This window comes from Photinus pyralis, unplaced genomic scaffold (genome assembly GCF_008802855.1).
Source record: "Photinus pyralis isolate 1611_PpyrPB1 unplaced genomic scaffold, Ppyr1.3 Ppyr1.4_LG3a, whole genome shotgun sequence".
Classification (NCBI taxonomy): Eukaryota; Metazoa; Arthropoda; class Insecta; order Coleoptera; family Lampyridae; genus Photinus; species Photinus pyralis.
Window position 1 is genome coordinate 876,470 of NW_022170509.1, and position 18,743 is coordinate 895,212.

Genomic DNA, 18,743 nt, shown 5'->3' on the forward strand with positions numbered 1-18,743 from the left:
CACGAGTAACATAAATATTTTACAGTTCGGAAAAGATCTCGAATAGACGTTTCTTTGTTATTAAGTTTTTATGTATTCACAAGGTTAGAAGTTCAGAAGGCATTTACATAGATAAGGCGGACTTACCGAGAATGGGAAATTTTGTAAAGGCCGCATCACTGTTAAAACGCGCACAGCACAAGAAGTACCTAATTTCCTTACGCACAACGAATAAGACTATTCCAGTCCCGGTAGAAAACTCATGCCAAGTTCAGTAGATACCTTGATACCCGCCAACGGAGGCGGCTACGGATTGGTTTTGCGCGTACCAACGTCACGAACCGTATGAACCAATGTTTCAGATGAACAGCGCGACGTTTCTGAAGTCAGCTGGTGATACTGATAACGTGTGGGGTATCTGAAAGCGAGACTCCCCCGCCCTTCGCCTCCGACGAGTATCCGCCAAAAGCGAACGCAATTCAAAATTTCCCGTCACGTGTTTTCAACAAAGCGCACCCAAAGACCTTAAACTTATAAAGTAAATATCGAATGATAACCCTGTGAACAATGTAAACGCGGGAGAGACATTGAAAAACATTGATAACGCGTTGCTAATTCAATTTAATTCCCGAATCTGCAACTTCCACGGACGCACTTATAAAGACCTTCTTGCCGGTGACGTACGTAATTGGTGCGATGCCAAAGGAATAAACCAACTAATTAACTAACATTTTACAACGCAATTAGGGCACTCTCCGTGGACGCGCGGCGAAGTCTGGAGATGAGCGTTTATTTTTTTTAAGACGAAGAAAATCGACGAGGGAAGCTGTAAACTAACAGAGGTGGATCGCTGCCGGATTTCCGCTAACTCCCTGCGTTCACAGCTGTCTTTGGTTACTTGGAACCTTTAATCAACACCCGTGACACATCGGCATCTACGACACCCTTCTAAAGGCAGCACTTCTACCAACGAAAGGGTTAACAGGTCAAGGGTCAAGAAAGCACTCACATGCACAGGGATCTAGCAGTTTCCATGGTGACGGTAACACCGTTTTTAACAAGGTCGACCACACGCAATAGATTCGCGATGCGCGAAGCATGCATTGCACCCCAAAAATAATTATCAAGTTTAAAATAAATCTGCGCTTTCCTGGGATGGCTTACCTCAGACGTCGGCCGCGGCGTCGCTTGCGTTGGCTATAGATGCACTTACGAACAGGGATGCTGGACGTCAAGTCCCCTCCCGACGGTGCCCCAGCTTACCCCTGACCCCGCGACGAAAACTTGTGCACGTGTTCTCGCGCCGCTCCCGTGCACCCGCCGTCCAAACGCAAATCAGTTTTCTCTCGACTGATTGAAACCCAAACAACGAATAAAGAAACCGAAAGGACTAATTACACGAGTTAATACGCAACACAGGAGTCGTCTCATTTCCATTACCTATTCCTCATAAAACCGTAGAGATTTCTGTTTCATAATTAAGAGACTTGTGCCAGAAGCTTTAAGAAAAAAATCTACGTAAGGGGCCATGAGCTAAAGATAGCCGTGGGCACGTGTGCAGCCGGCAAGCGTGACAAGGCCCGGGCCGGGGCCAGGCGGGCGTCGCGATGCTGAGGTTGACTCATGGTTAAACAGCGCCTGGTCGAGTAATAACGCATTCCCTACCTCCCGATCTCAACTGTCCAGCTTTTGGTTACCGGTTAGTCACCTTTCCAAAGCCATGTGCTTGTAGTAGCGATAACTAGAGCACGGCATATGTACTGATAGCCGAACGTGCACAACGGCGACGGCGGCGGCGGCTGCTGCGACGAGACCCCTTCTCAAGTACCCATACCTTTTAAGGAGCGATGAAACAGCCAAGTGCGTCGTCGAATTTCTTTTCCCCTCGACGCCGCTCCTCTGATCTGACCCTAACATTTTATACTCTAATACAGATTGCTTACCCTCGACGCCATCCTTTAGCAAAACGACGCATGCTCTTCAATTTTACTTACAAAATTTTACAAGAGATTTACGTGCGCGCCGCTTATACCTAAACCCTAATCTACATCTAAATAAAACCCAGAACCGATTTTATTACATTTTCTACCTGTAAGAAAACAAACATTGCAAAACGTCGACTACTCCAGTAGCACACGCACTTCGCGCTATGGCTACGGGCGCACACACGCACAGGTGGAGATTTTTACAAGTTAGGGGTTGCGGGCCGTCGAAGCCGACGTTCGACGGCCCGCTCAAAGCACGGATGCCCACTAACCACAAAGTCCGGGAGCTTCTCATCGAGAATAAAAGCAACGCTCAAAATATAAGTTTTATTTCAGTACTCCTATAGCACAGCTTTTTGGGTATTTTTGACCTGTGTAAGTCGCAACCGGCGTTGCTCGAACAATTTTTACTGTTAATTATAGACATAAACAAACGGAAATATCTATTAATACGTGTCGTTCCAAACTCTAACCGCCCGAATCACGAAAAACCTCCATTACAAATCAAATGCCTAAATCGCGGCACTTATGCCATAGAAATATTTTGGTTATTCACCCATACTTTCAAACGTCTCTATTGAATAGAAATTTCGTGAGTTTTGAACGAGAGCCAACTAGTTTGGCTTGAGCTTAAAACCGCGTTACATTCAAGGAATTGCGTTTTTTTCAAAGTGTCGCAAACGGGACTTTAGCCCCCTTAAATTTGGCACACGCGAACGCCCGGTATTTACACACTGAAAGCCCTTATGGCAAGATTCAATAATTACGGCATCAGCTACCTTCATTTGAAATAAGGAATCTCGCCATCTCTTAAAGCGCAACTTATACCCCCTAGATTGTTAACAATTTTCTATAAACTCGTAATATGAATAGTTTAGGGACCATTCTCCGACTAAGGGTTCTTTATGTACTCAATACGATTGAGGTTTTTGGGTTGTAATAATAAGAAATTTATGGAAACCCACACGTGGGCGTGCCAGCACAACCCACTCACGCGGATCGGTAGATTTTAGAAAACTAAATTTATTATGTACAATCAGTACACACATAACGTAATTCCGACGTCGGAAGAGGACATGCAGACAGACGGACATACTCAAATACATATGCATAAATCATGATTTTGGGCATGTAAGTTGATAAAACGTCTAGAAGCTGAGCTAGCGTGAACCAATATACAAACTGACGGAGCAGTCAGATAATTACTTTCAAGTAATGAGAAAAGCACCTAAAATTCCCTGATGCATTTAATATTTAATCTTCTGCAGATGACAAGGGCGACCAAATTGAGGTGAGCGGGGTCACTAAGTTTCCCATGGAGCTTCCTGGACCTTTGAGAACTCCCAGAGACCTAATTAGTGTCTTGCATCGCCATTTTTCAATCATAGGTGGCAAATAACAAAACTAAGGAAATAATTTCATATTCAAACAAAGCACTGAAAGCTACACTTCGCTTGCTCTAAGAAGTCTTGAATACGGATCAGGATTGCCGTATGGTTATTTGTTACATAAGATTTATCGAGAATCTGTACTAGCTACCGAATGAGGAAGCTGATTTACAGCACGTCCGCCAGTAAAGGGCAGACGGACAGATATTAACAATAAGTCCAAAATCAATTTGTCGTCTAGATGCTTAGTCAACATGTACCAGTAGACAGACGCGCATATACAAACCGTCAATGATACAGCGAAGGTGGGATCGACAGACAAACGGACGGAAAAGGTAAGGTCATTTCGTGGGTTACAGTAAAGCAAGAAGTGGGAATGAAGGAAGTATTACGCAATAAAATTAGATCATTTTCGTAAGCAAATTTCTGCGTAACTAACAGTCAAGTGGACAACAGAGACAGGGTGTTCCCAAACATACGAAAGGGGCTAATTGAATTGGTTTATTTTATGATTAAAAGTTCATACAAACATAGGCCCGCAAATGGTTCGTTACCGATCTACACGAGGTTAATAATTTCACGATTTTCTCTCCTGCAGTTTTTGAGATATTTAGCTCAAATTTGTAATATAAGTTAAAGGTTAAATTGAAAAGTGTACGGTGAAATAACATCCTGTAGATATGAGAAAATATCGCCAGAAACACATAATGCGGAACCGCATAGTAGAGTAGATCTAATTCAATTCTTCATAATAAAAAAGGAAGAATTTTCTCTTTCTTCTTTCAGACAATAATGTAAAAAATGTATAGTTGAAGGGCACAAACAATGCTGAAAGGACTTATTGGTTACATTTACAGCGATTTTTGAGTGGCTTTGTGAAAGTGACTTCAACGGTCAACGCATCGTGATGTCTGGATGCTTCAATCTCGGACCTTATCCGAACAGACAGCTGAATTAAGTTCACTTGAAAATTGCTAATACATTACAGAAGATTTTTTTTCCTACATTGAATTTGAAAAACTGATCAACTAACGAAATTGCATGTACATGAGGTGATAGAATTTGGAACGTGGACGGTACATTCGCCCCAGTAGATTTGCTCCGGAAAATTCGTCTCCGGAAGGTTTGCTCCTCGGAAAATTTGCTGTCACTATCAGTATTGAAAATATCTTGTTCAAGTTTAAGGAAAATACATATCCTGTTTCCTGTATGCACTCCATTGACTCAATTGCAAATTGTTGCGACAATCGTTACCAGTGGCGGATTTGCAGTCTTGGCCGCCCTAGGCCCCAGGCCACGTAGCCGCCCCTGTCTTAGTACAAATCATATAGACTAGGTACATAATGAATTTACTTTATTGCCAACTTTTAAAATCGATTGAGAAATTTTAATTTAGTTAACTCTTACTATAACAGCTGCTAACTCTGCTATAATAGTTCGTAATACTTTCTAAGGTTTTAGCCAGGTTTTATTTATTTAACTAATTTAACTATAGGTTTATTCTCATACAGGTATAATGAGTAGGTATTTCACATTGCTACAAAACTCGTCTGCACTTAAGCACAGCAAAATCAGTGAGCAACAACTTTTCACTTTAGAATATTCAGGTACGTACTCTGAGTCTGAGTCATTTCTTGTTATCATCAGTGACGATTGGCCGCCCCTAATCTCTGGCCGCCCTAGGCCCGGGCCTACTGTGCCTTATGGAAAATCCGCCACTGATCGTTACCAATGTGTAACCCTAAACCTTAATTAAATTTGACGGTGCAATCAGTCGTTATAATGAATTTTACCGAAAAAGTGCGTTTTCTGTATGTTCGCAGGAATTTACCGTGGAGCGAGTTTTCCTACAACCGTTTGGATAACGATACCCTACATAAAAACCTGACACCTTTCCATACTATTGTTGAAGAAAGGCCTGATTCCATCACTCAACGTTACTACCGTATCGAGCCATATAATTCAGTACGCGTCTAAGCTCGCATCGTATACATGGCAACACATAAAAATTTCAAAATGCCTATCCCAAGGGGTTACACAAAATCGAAATTGGATATCTGGCGGTTTTTGAACGTAAAAGTAACAAATATAGTCTTCTAATTCATCTTCATATGAAATATAAGGTTGGCAAAGGAGACTTTATGTAAACCCCAAAATATGTAGAATCCAAAGGATTTAATGTTTCTTCAAAGTACCATTATTGCAATTTTCAGATAACTTGATTCTCGTTTAGACATAGAATTACCATGCGTTTAGAAGTATTAGGATGTTCACAATTAATTTTTTGGTGAAATCAACTAAAACAGACGACGTTATTTAATCTAATTAACTATGTGCTGAGCAAACACACTAGTTGGTAAAGTGATAAGTAAATTTTTTACTTCCTAGAAAGGTGAAGATAGGTACAATTGAAGAATCGCTGAGCAGTGAAAACTTTATGAAGGGTCTATACAGTACAGTAAGAGTTAACTAATTAGCACTTTTTGATTTGGTCTGGGTGATAACCGCATCTGAATGTTTATAATGAAATACAATGCTGATTAAGTATAGCAGCAGCAGGCCAAATTTTGGAAAGATAACTTTTTTTCTTACACGATTTTTTAACAAATATTTTCTTATCTGTGTTTGCTTTTTGTCATCTCCAGCAGATATTCAAATGTCCTTGATATTTTTACAGTAACAAAAGTTTGTAGTCATAACTCGATAAATAACTCTTTTAAATTCTGGTTATACCAACATTTACTATTCAGCAATAATCATATCGAAGCGACTCATAGGTCAGTGATGATCTTAATGTCAACGTCTACTATCTCTCTCTAATAATCGGTTCACGCTCATTTCGTCTCTTTCTTTGTTTTTATAAAATTCATATCATTTCCTGATAATACGGCCAAAATGTTGCGAGTTAATAAACCCCACTAGTAAAATAAATCTTGCATAGTTAATTAGTTTACATTAAAATCTTCACGTTTTTGCAATATAGTTTTATTTTTAGATCTTCTACTTCCTATGCATACTTCATTCTATGCAGACAGCTTTGTTTACATTGAAAGTGGAAGTATAGATTACCACTTTTATTACCAACGAAAGATAAGCCTTTAATTACAATTATACGAATTTCAATTAGCATACAAACAAAATACATTAACAATTCCATCGAGATTATATTGCCGATGACATTCGGATGTCAATTTTCCATAGATACGATTCATCCTAAATGAACTCATTTTTCATGGATCAAGACGGGACGACGCCGACGCGCCCAATCGTCTGTTGATTAGGTATGCGTTAACATTAAGTGTTGAGTAAGCGTTATGTCAGTTGAATCAAGCGACCCGGTCACAGATAACTCTTAGATACAGGGTGTTCGTGTCTATTGTGTTTCCAAAGTATTGCCTTGAAAATGGTTATTTATGCACCAAACTCGGTTGGGAAAACTTCGAAAGGCTTTGCCTGGATGCCCTTGTGTATTTGTGTCTATGCAAACATTTGTGTTCATATTTTTGTCTGCTTCTATAGTTTACGAAAACGAGCTTTAATGGATTACACTTGGCCAAGAATCATCCCTAACGTCTTGACCCATTTTAAATCAAATCACCCTTCCCACGCTTTACTTATTCATTTTGGTTATTCCGCTGACGACACCCTCCCCAGTTGTTGGCAGAGTCGTCGTTGTGAAAAGCAGGTACGGGTATACGCTTTTGAAGGGGGGGGGGGGGGGAGGGCCAAGTTCCCATAGGCAGGAAGGAGGTATTACCTATGTTGGATGATCGTTCCCAGGAAAATACTTTTTTCCTTTTTTTATTTTTGTGCACACAAATTTTTCAATTTATCCAAAAAGCAAAAAATAAACCGTATATCAACTATTATGCACAAATGCGTTTAGTAGCACTGTTAGTAATTAAGAACTACCCATATTTGCTTTTGTAACGCAGGCAACGTGTCTGTTATAAAATAGCTTTTTGTAAAATATAAATACTTTTTGTCATTTTCTGTAAAAGTTTCATGTTTTTTTTAATGGTAGCAGAGTATGATTAACGTGGTTGCTAAAAATCGTGTAAGAAGTTAAAAGTGCACAGAAAGAACTTTCAAAAAAGCGTAATTATTCTGTTAAAAGTTGCTAATTTTCACGATGTAAAATGATATTTATTACCGGCTGGGTGTACGATTTTTTGATATTCATAAACGGCAAGTGATGTGATTGTATGGAAAAACTGAAAGAAGATTCTACATGAAAGACTTGGGTGAAATTCAGCATTGTACGGTATTTTGTAAACGAAATACGCTAAAAATTTTGGTATACGATTGCTTATGTGAACCCCCAAAATACAGCCCTTAATCTAAGGTACATTTTCTTAAAATAGGTAACTTATCAGCACAAATTTTTATCAGTTCATTTGTATATGTACTACCAAACCGAATCGAAATTTAAAAATAAATGTGGCGCCTAGGGGTATATTTTGGGAATGATGACCACCTCGGAATTTGGGATACGGTACCGAAATGGGCATTTCATTTCAGTTATTTTCTGATGCAATAATGATATCACATAAGTGACCGTTTAAATAATCCAGATCAAATTAAACACAACGCTTTGCAGTAAAAAGGGACCAATAACGTAACTTGATCTAATAAGAGAGCGCAGCTCGATTTAAAAAAAAGTAGAAATCTGTGCAATTATACACAAAAGCTTCACGAGCACAAAGAAAGTTCGCATTTAACCAATAAAAAGCGCAATATTATCCAGCACTTTTCCAAAGTGGAAACTTTTTTAATTAAAATATGAAAACCGCCGGAGCATTGATGCGCTTTAATTACCTCATAATTTCTGCTGTTCCCCCTCTATTGTATTAAAGTAAAAAAAACTGCTATATAACCTTATGACCGCCGGCTATTAACAAGCGAGTAACATTTACCGACATGCCAAAGAAGAAATGTGAGCACTATTTAATTAAGGAATTTACACATATATAGAATACAATACCTGGTGATTGATGAAACAATTAGTCCTACGAATCACGGGACGTAAAAGGAAAAGGAGACATTCATCAGTATCATTTATCTCTTCAATATAGTGATTAAATCTAAATGGTTTGTAAGAATTGTAACAAATTAATTGAATTGAACAGAATAAGTAATTTAAATGGGGCTATGACTTTGTAATCCGGAAATTTTGGACCATTTACAGACATACGGGAAGACCAAATTGGGGAAACTATACCAAAATAAGACGTAACTACCAATCGAAGATTCCACAATTAATTTAGGGCATTTTTCCGCCAGTGGCAGGTTTTACTCACCATACATTAAAGAAACCATTCAAAGGTTTAGAGAGCTCTAGAGCAAAAATAGCAGTTGACGAATAAGAATAACGTAGGTATACAGACACCTCTAGGTGTATACTTTTTTCTTTATTTTATAGTGGGTGCAGTGTTTGCTGTAATGCCTTATTTTGGATTGGCATACAAAACTAAGAGAAAAAAATTAAGAAATGCACCACCCAAAGGAAACATATTGGTTCCTTCCACGCCCTATAGCCCTTCTTCTTTTATGCTTATATGTTACACTCTGTATATTACGCATATATGTAGTGTTGTTGCTATATGGGTTGTGGCAAATGGTCACATAAAATTTACTACTGCTTACTAAGTAATTATTAGTTTCATTTTAATATTCATATGTAAATGTTTAACTTCTTCGTGTTTTACTACAATTTCCCAATTGAGGTATCACCAGAGACAAAACAAGATTCATCCCATCAAACTAATCAGCTTCTAAGAAGTGGTATCTAAAATCAAGTTATACTTTGCCACTATACTAACCATAGGGTTAGCTTTTTTTATATTTCTATTGTTATATACAAATTTAAGGGGAGTAAAAGCGTATTATTATTATTATATTATTATATATAGGAGGTACTACTTAAAAAATCAAGTTATACTTTGTATGGGGTTAGCTTTTTTTATACTTCTATTGTTATATACAAATTTAAGGGGAGTAAAAGCGTATTATTATTATTATATTATTATATAGGAGGTACCCACCAGGACCTTTCTTATACCAGTTATATCCTTAAGCATACGTGTACCAGTTTTCAAAGCGATCGTACGTCGTGCACATAATACGCACGCCTTTCTGAAATTAATCGTAGCGATTTTGGAACAGATCCATTTTTGACCATCCGTTTGTCCGTGTGCATGATAACTTGTTTAGAAACGTGCGATTGCTTTGAAAATTGGTACACATGGTCTTAAGGATATAAGAAAGGTCCCTATTGTTTTTAAGTTACGTAGACTATCGAGTCAAAAAGTTTCACTCCTGGATCGTTCGGTATTTAGTTGTATCGGATTTTTATATTTGATTTTGTGACAATGGAAACTTTCCCTAAACATTTCTAAATTGGTCTCAAATATTTGAATAACTTAAAAGTACTGCCTTTTTTTGAGGCCGGAAAAAAAATTGTCTGAAATCGAGATCGATCGAGAGTCCATAATTTCAAACAGTTTGAAGATTGGGCTACTAGATCAAAAGTTACAGCCCTTTGAATTTTCTTTCGGAATTTGTTTTATGTCTATAACTTTTTATTGAGAGGTCTAATCGAAAAAGTACGAATTGTTTTGGATTCTACGCACCAAAATTAATAAGAAAAAGTGTTTTCCCCACAAATTTTGGTGTAGTCGATTTTTGGTAAAAAAGGAAGGTTACACTGCCTTTTTTTTGAGGCCCGCAAAAAAAATTGTCTCAGATCGACCCGGAAAAAAAAGTTTCTTATAGAACGTGGCCTGTAGAATCCATAATTTCAAACAGTTTCAAGATTGGGCTACTAGATCAAAAGTTACAGCCCTTTGAATTTTTTTTCGAAATTTGTTTTTTGTCCATAACTTTTTATTGAGAGGTCTAATCGAAAACGTACGAATTGTTTTGGATTCTACGCACCAAAATTAATAAGAAAAAGTGTTTTCCCGAGAAATTTTGGTGCAGTCGATTTTTGGTAAAAAAGGAAGGTTATACACTGCCTTTTTTTGAGGCGCGAGAAAAAAATTGTCTCAGATCGACCCGGAAAAAAAATTTCTTATAGAATGTAGCCTGTAGAATCCGTAATTTCAAACAGTTCCAGATTGGGCTTCTAGTTCAAAAGTTACAGCCCTTTGAATTTTCTTTCGAAATTGGTTTCTAGTCTATAACTTTTGATTGAGAAGTCTGATCGAAAAAGTATGAATTGTTTTGGATTCTACGCACCAAAATTAATAAGAAAAAGTGTTTTCCCGAGAAATTTTGGTGCAGTCGATTTTTGGTAAAAAAGGAAGGTTGTACACTGTCTTTTTTTGAGCCTCGCAAAAAAATTGTCTCAGATCGACCCGGAAAAAAAATTTTCTTATAGAATGTGGCCTGTAGAATCCATAATTTCAAACAGTTCCAAGATTGGGCTACTAGATCAAAGGTTACATTTTTTCTTAAGCGACCATAACCAAAACGGCAACCGAATGCGCCACAACTCGATTTCCGGGGGTTAGTTACAATTGCTTTAATTTTTTGGGTATAAAAAATGAGATTGCCCGAATCACGTGGAGTATTTCCGAATGTAAAAAAATCCCAGCAATGGATTAACCGAACTGAGGCTTGTCCAAGATGCTAAAGTAGTCCATCTCACTTTTTCTTGAGTCTTTTATTGCGTAGACCCTACAAGATCTGAGCAGCCATGTTGATTGATATCTTTGTCTTTTACAAATTTCACATAATGCCACTGGTTTGATCGAGCTGTGCATTTTGGAAGCTGGTCAACATTGAATAGGTACAATGAATGCATTCACCTTACAATTTTGTTTCATGCATTACTCAATGTTCGTCTATTTACTTTGGACTGTTTACAAAAATGTTTCTAATTTTAAACACTCTTAAAAGACCCCATAGGACTAGACTCAATACCTCAAGAGACTTTCAGCAAGTTTTTTTGCCACATCAAAGAACACATTTTTATAAATGAGTAGAATGTGGGGTTTATCCCATTCCGAAAAGACAAAAACAAAACGACTCGCGAAAATGCAAAATTTTTGAATACAATATGCAACCGTTCTTCATGTTGACTCGGTGCCATTTCTCTCGTGATATGATAAACACCAAAGCAAAAATGGTTCCAGAATAAAAAAAAGCCTACATGATAACCTAATTACTTAGCAACATGATATAACAGCTTCTCTGGTTTAATGTTCAATTACGAGTTAAGCAAAAGAGCAGATTGGGGGTATTTCGCGCACCAAAATTAGTTGGCACTTTGTATTTTACACCGTTGATTTTGATGTTTCGAAAGTGCTCTATTGGTGCAAGTCTCTGGACCCTACTGGACAAAAAACGGAGATAGAACGATAGTGTGACAAGGCCAGTCAGACCGGCGATACGGTAGTACTTGCCCCTTGCACTTATAGAGTAGTGGAAGCTGATAATGAAATCCACATAATTATTTTGCAAAATTATGATTTGCATAACGTATTCCTTTTGAGAGAATAATAGTACCTGTTCTAGAGCAATACCTAAACTGGTCATGTACAATGTACTTATAAAAATTTTAACCTAAACACGCGCCGATATAAAAAATATGGAGCAATGTGTTCTGGATTGTAATGACCAAATTAGAAAACGAATTGAGCGTATAGTTATCGAAATATCTTTTTTTTTAATAAGTCACTCTGTATTTTTTACGTATTTTAGCTGTCGGCGCCGTCGCCGGGAGTACGAACGCTTCTTACAGCCATCTTTGTTTGAACTGTCGTAGAAAGCAAAATTTTCAACGGTCTAGCGCGGTGGTGCAGATAACATTAAAACAAATGGGACACCCTGTATATAAATTAATGAAGAGACATTCAAATATAAGATTACAGAACTGGTAGTCGCAACTCACAAAAGAAATGACCGCTACACACCAATTCGTCTCACTTATCCATGTGTAGTTAAACCTCAATAAATTATCTCTTGAAACTGATATCTTTTCTAGGCCGACTTCGTTGTATTACGCTAAAAATCCATATAGTACCCTTAGGACCGGTTCTACAATTACACCTATTCGCAGAATAAGATATTCTTGCCATAGCAACATGTATCCTATTGGTTGATACAATGGTAACCAACGCAACCATCACATTTATTCTAGGTATAGCTTTTTCTTGGTGAAAAGAGGTTTAATGTAATGTTTGGGGGATCCTGCTTTCAAAGTATTGCCAACTTCTCTGCTACGGAACCGTTGGAACCCATACCAGAATATTCTTTATATAACAAATGTTGAGGTTACATCTATCCTCCCCGCACATTTCGCATCCCCATTTGAAAAGTAATAGACCTAGATGACCTGGGCAAAATTTGAAGTCAAAAGTATACAAAATACCTTCAACACATCATGAAAAAAATTGGCAAACTCGTTTCGTACACCGTTGGCCGAGGTCAATACATTAAGTTACTTGTTTACTCATTGCATTACAAAACTACTACCTCAATTGCCAAGTAAATTGAATTACTTTGCGCGTTACAATGAAATACAAAATACAGACAGAGAAACGAGAAAAGGATCGTATCGGAAGTTTAAAGCTGTTTAGTGTTACCAAATTTACAAAGGTAATGGCACAATAAACTCCCCCCTATGTGTTCGGTCACGGTGAGTATCCAACAACTGCAGAATTAAATTACGCAGCAGCACATAAAGAAGCATTTCACTCGCCGAACAATTACTTTTTGTTTTAGCACGTACAATTCCGCTATTCCATTACCTAAATGAATCTTGTTGCATTTTAAAATCATTCTCGGTTGCTTGACTGATAATCTTTGCTTCTTTGTTTTGGAGCGCCATTTCGACAGCTGAAATTTTTCCCCGTGCTGTTGCCAGCAATTTACGCGTGACTCATTTGTCCTTCACCAAGATTAAATGTGTAAAACTGCTAGGCAAAGGATGCGTGCACATGACAAAGTAATTACCTGCAGGAGTTGAATGAATTGATTAGGAGCGTACTGGTATAATTATGGTATTGGCAAACAAACAAAATTTGATCAAAAACGAAGCCTCTAGATTCAAATTACGCGCTTCTTACACCCAAATTACGCGCTTCTTACACCCATATTGCTCGCCTACGAGCAAATTCGAAGCCAGAATACAGATTTCTAAGCCTCGGACGGAGTCAATAATTAATTATTTACTTTAGCATTACATAAGTACATAGAAAGATGACCGGGGCATGTTGATTAAATTGTTCTACTGTACTGAGCTGACGTCACACTCACTCGTCGCTAATTAAAAAGTTAGAAACAGTTTAACTCATTTAGTTGCTGTGAATAATGTTGAAAGCGAAACAAATTGAATTATGACTTCAAAAATATTAAGCGAAACCAATACGAAAATAAAATCGTGTACAACCAGCTAAACCACCCTTTCATCTCCCCACATGAATTTGCTTCTAAATATCTGTAGGTCGACATTCCAGGCAGCTTTGCGACTTTTTTGAAATGGTTTAATTAAGTTTGGTAAACTTGACACGAAAATTAACGGGCCTCTGTAAGTTCCATCGCTCCTATTAGCAATCTTTTTTCAAAATTTGGGGGTTTGAACGGATTATAAACTCCAAAAACGTGTTTCGCATATGGTACGATTTACACGCGGTACGTCCACGTTTATGTTACGGAAAGTCTGAAGATTTGATGAAAACAAAATAATAATAAACATTGTAAATTGGTAATACAAATATTTATTACCAGAGGAAGTTTGGAGTACCTAAATCTTATATAACGTCCGCATCGTAAACGTTTATTATAATTATGCGAAGGAAACATTACAAAATTCCGTTATAAAAGAATTTCAAGGTTGTCATTCGCTTCTCACTTTTATTTGAATTTATTTAAATAAGCCGCCTTGCCAATAAAAGAAAAGTAAAAGTGGCAACATTTCTCCGTTACGAATTCACTTTTAACGATGTACCCAAAAACTATCACATAATGCATTTCGAAGTCAACAATTATTAGTTTAAAAAAACAAATCCGGGTCTTTTGATTAAAAACAGTGTTCACGAATACGTTTTTGATCGTGTTCCCTTTCCATTTTTTGGTTGGCGGTATCAAGTTTTTCGTGCGGCCCACCTTCAATGGCCAAGTTAATTTGTTAATCCAAATTAATGGCATTAATTTTGCGTCCCCTAACACCTCCACTTTCATCTCATTAATTAAATTTAGGTATGGAAAATCCACAATACGAATAGCTTTATAAAACCATAGATGGGAGAGACGAACTCCATTGAAATGTGGTGCAGAAACAAATTGGTCTTCTCTCGCTATTTTAGTTACTCATGAGTATGACCACTCTAGCTAGGTACAAACATTACGATATCATAAAACAAGACAGCCCCAGCCAAATTCGCGTCGTTTAGTCTGCGGATGCACAGTCTACTGGGTTTAATTTTTTTAGGTACCACCTTGCCTAAAATTTCCGACAGATTCGTTCATAAATAAGAAAGTTTAAGTTTGGACATGCACAATTCATTTTTACCAACCGCACGTTATGAAAGGGGGTAAAAAATGACGTCCTACTTTTTGGACGGAAACACACGTTTTGAAGCACCAGGAATCCGAATCAAACAAAATTTCGACGATGTTTGTCGATCTGTCTGTCGGTCTCTGTACTCTCAAACTAAACGTAGTACACACATTCTTAGGCATAAAAGAAAGAGTTGAAATCACAAAACTGTTAATTTTTGAAATTTCCATATTAGGGCTAAACTGTTCCCTCAAATTGAACCAAATTTGGTACATATGTTCTGTAGACACTTTACTAAGAACTGAAATACCTTTAGTCAAAAACGCGATTGTGGAAATCATCAAAAATCATAATTTTCTGATTTAATAACTAATAATTACTGCGATTTCCTAATTTCGTATAACCTCAGGTTTAGAACTTAGAATTCACAAAAAAATTATCAACTATCGCGAAGTCATTAAAATTATTTTATTAATTTAATGAAGGGTAAAGTTTTTGCGCGAGACATGGAATTCGGGACAGAACGATAATAAAGCGGGTTATAGAAGGTAGTTTTGAAGCAACCATTTTTGTTTGAGAAAATACCAGTTTCAGGGGATGATTTACTGGGGTTTAATTGTACACGCTTAAGCGAGACGAATTGGGGTGTAGCGGTGAGTTGTGGTCAACTTCGCGACTACCAGTTCCGTAATCTTATATTTGTATGTCACTTAATTTATATACAGGGTATTTGTCTTGAGACAGTCGATTATTGGAGAAAGTTGTGACGATATCAAAAAATGATTAATATAAAATATTCATACTATGGAGGGGCCCATTTAATGATGCTACGTAACTGTAGGGCAACTTAATTTTCTCAAATAGAAACCTATACTTTTATTGAATATTCTTATTCTACATCGGAAAATAATAAACTGGGAAACGTTTTTCCTTACACCTACCATTTTTTGGAGTGTTTTGGACGGGAGTAAAATAATCTCATGCGTAACGCTACAGAATTTAGAGTACGCTTTTATATTCTGGGGTCGTCATGCACAACGCTCGGCGACCGAAGGCGAGTTCGGCTCACTCGCCTAGCTCACAATTGTTTAAAGCGCATTTGTCCATTCAAAAGGAAATATGACAATAAAATCGTAGATTTGTCTTGACTAAGGGATTGAGCACGAGGCAAATTCTTGTCCCTCATATAGGAAATTTCGAGGAAATAGCTGGGAAATATATAGAAAATGGACGAAATTCTTGTGAAATATGAGAAAATTTTGGGGACATAGGAGGAAAGTTTAAAGGAATGAGGAAATTCTTGGAAAATATTAAGAAATTTTGAGGAAATTTCGTGAAAATCTAAACAAAATTTTAAGGGAATCTAAGGGGTTTCTATAGGGAAGTAACGTTACTCATTTAACGTTAATTCGGAGAAATTTAGTGTAAATTTGGGGAAATTTAATCCAATGCTAGAAATATTGGGAAAATTAAGGGAAATGGCAGATCAGTACGAAAAGCTGAATCACCTTTGATAAAGCCTTTTTTCGTCTCCACATAGGAGACCTAAGGAGCTATAGTAATTTTGTATTAATCCCAAAAAAAATTCTTGGATAGGGGGATTTGTAAAGATAAGACATAGGAGGTAGGACAATGTCCTATCTACTACATAAAAAAACGTTTATTTTGAGCTCTTAGAAAAGTCAAATGTTACAACGACACGTAAAAATTTAGCTTTGGCAGTAGACTTGAACCGAGGTAGCTTTTCCCTGTAGCAACTAAGCTAGGAAGGATGTTCAAAGTACACAATTATTAATTTACATTCAATGCTGTTTAATACTTACGAAGGTTATATTTTTTTTCGGTTACAAGTTACAATAATCTTTTGGTCACGAATCATTAGAAATTATTGACATTCAACAGTGGGCACTGCAAGAATCAATCTAAGATTTAAACAACGTGAAGATTGGAGAGTACAAGTTAAAATGGAAATAAAAACCCCGCGCAATAATTCAAAAATGTTGCCGCTATTGGGTGTGGACACCCTGTATATTTACGTCCTGTAAGACAATATCGAAACCGAATAAATAATTTCAGGATACTGGCTCTAAAAATCGATAATTTGCACCTCAGCGGTCGCCGTGTTAGACGCATAATGAATGTCCATTACATGCCCATTGAGTCTTATGCTACTGTTTACATTAAGCAAACGTTATTAAAGCATCTGTTTACTATTGGCCGCGTCACAATTTATTTAGATTGCCCCATTCGAAACTCTTCCATGTTTGCTTTATTACAAATATGTTTTTGTTTTCTACATTCAAGATTATTATTTCAAATTCGCCAGCAATATAGGTCTAATTTAATTACAATGTTGACAATGACAAGTGAACATTCAATTAATCTTTCCAATTTGCTATATTCACGGGAGTTCAAATCAGTGTACGAAAACAATTCCAAAAAATCCAAAAAGTTTAACGGATAGCTACCCCTCCTTTTAATTTTTTCTCTAAAACAAATATCAGAAAGTGTGGTCTACTGTAAATTATATTCACATGACGCAACGCCCTGTATATAAAGTCTACGACTAGTACCTTTGCCGCCATATTACAAACTACTATAATCGGCAGTCCATGAGTAAACTGTAAAAAAGTCAATGTACGAGAAGAAGAAGGTAAATCTAAGGTAACGCGTGTGGTAGGGTAGTACAATAATTGGGTGGAAAGCTGTTACGCAATACTCATACCATAAAATGAAAGTAATAAAAAAAAGTGCCGTAAAAAACGAATAAAACAAATTATCCATATCAATACGACTCGAAAAACCTATAACAAATTAAAAATGTGGGTAATTGTAAACAATTTTCAAAACACATGCTACTTTTTTATGGAAAAATTGAATTATGAAACAACCACAGACAAAATGATGACAAAGACAGAGATATAACGTGGGCTATGGTAAATAAAGCAAAATTATCAACAAACATTTTAGAAAATTTCGGAAATGTCTCGTGTACACAATAAGCAAGCAATTTGATGTATCTCTCGACGATAGCTTTTAAGATGCAGATCAGAGTGCATTTCTCCTTAAATTTGATTCTTTCTTTCTGCCCTTATCTCATTCAAAGAACAGAGTACTCCGTCAATTTAACTTTGACTCCAGAATTTCACTCAACTTTTTTTTTCAAGAAAAATACTGCTGAAAAATTTACTAGTCTAGGCGATAGAGACTGTAAAATTGGCAAACATTTTGAGGTGGAAAAGAAAAAAATGGTGGAATATGTTCAGTTAGGTGTCAAAAACAACATATTAAAAATCCCACCCTACAGACCTTGTGCTAAAGGCTCCAGCCACCCCACCATCCCCCAAAAACCGTGTTTTCGCTCTTTTTGGCTGATATCTCGCGATCTATGAGGTCTATATGAAATATTTTTAGCTGAAAATATTTGTCGGGAAATTTCATACAAGGTAGATACTCAGAAGTTAGCCTAGGTGTACCTCTTAGCCTAGGAAATTCATAAAAGCGGCGAAAATCATCAATTTTCGTGGCTTTTTGCAAATATATCGCGACCTTTAGGGCTAGATGAAATATTTTTAGCTGAAAATGCTCCTCGTGAAATTTCTTACAAGGTAGATACTCAGAAGTTAGCCTAGGTGTACCTCTTAGCCTAGGACATTCATAAAAGGAGGCGAAAATCATCAATTTTCGTGTTTTTTTGCAAATATATAGCGACCGTCAGGGCTAGATGAAATATGTTTAGCTGAAAATGCTCTTCGTGCAATTTCATACGAGATAGGTAACTGAAGAGTTGGCGTAAAGTCACCTTTCACCTTCCACTTTCATGTGTGAGGAAATATTCATTGTCAAACAAAGTATTTCTATGTACCATTTATTCACGTAAAAACA

At 37.0% G+C, this 18,743-nt stretch overlaps 1 protein-coding gene across 10 annotated transcripts in view; it reads right to left on the bottom strand.

The window, feature by feature from the left end:
* LOC116165947 (myocyte-specific enhancer factor 2) overlaps positions 1 to 18,743 on the bottom strand; it is a 58,099-nt gene that overhangs the window by 8,764 nt on the left and 30,592 nt on the right. Inside the window, exon 1 of one of the 10 annotated variants that reach the window (XM_031480720.1) lies at positions 2,069 to 2,231. The exons of 6 other annotated variants lie outside the window; for them this stretch is intronic. The gene's annotated coding sequence lies outside the window, so the exon portion shown is untranslated. Of the gene's footprint in view, positions 1 to 126; positions 577 to 988; positions 1,012 to 1,143; positions 1,398 to 2,068; positions 2,232 to 18,743 lie in introns of those variants that run through there. 3 more of the 10 variants (XM_031480721.1, XM_031480723.1, XM_031480722.1) reach the window with 3 other exon arrangements.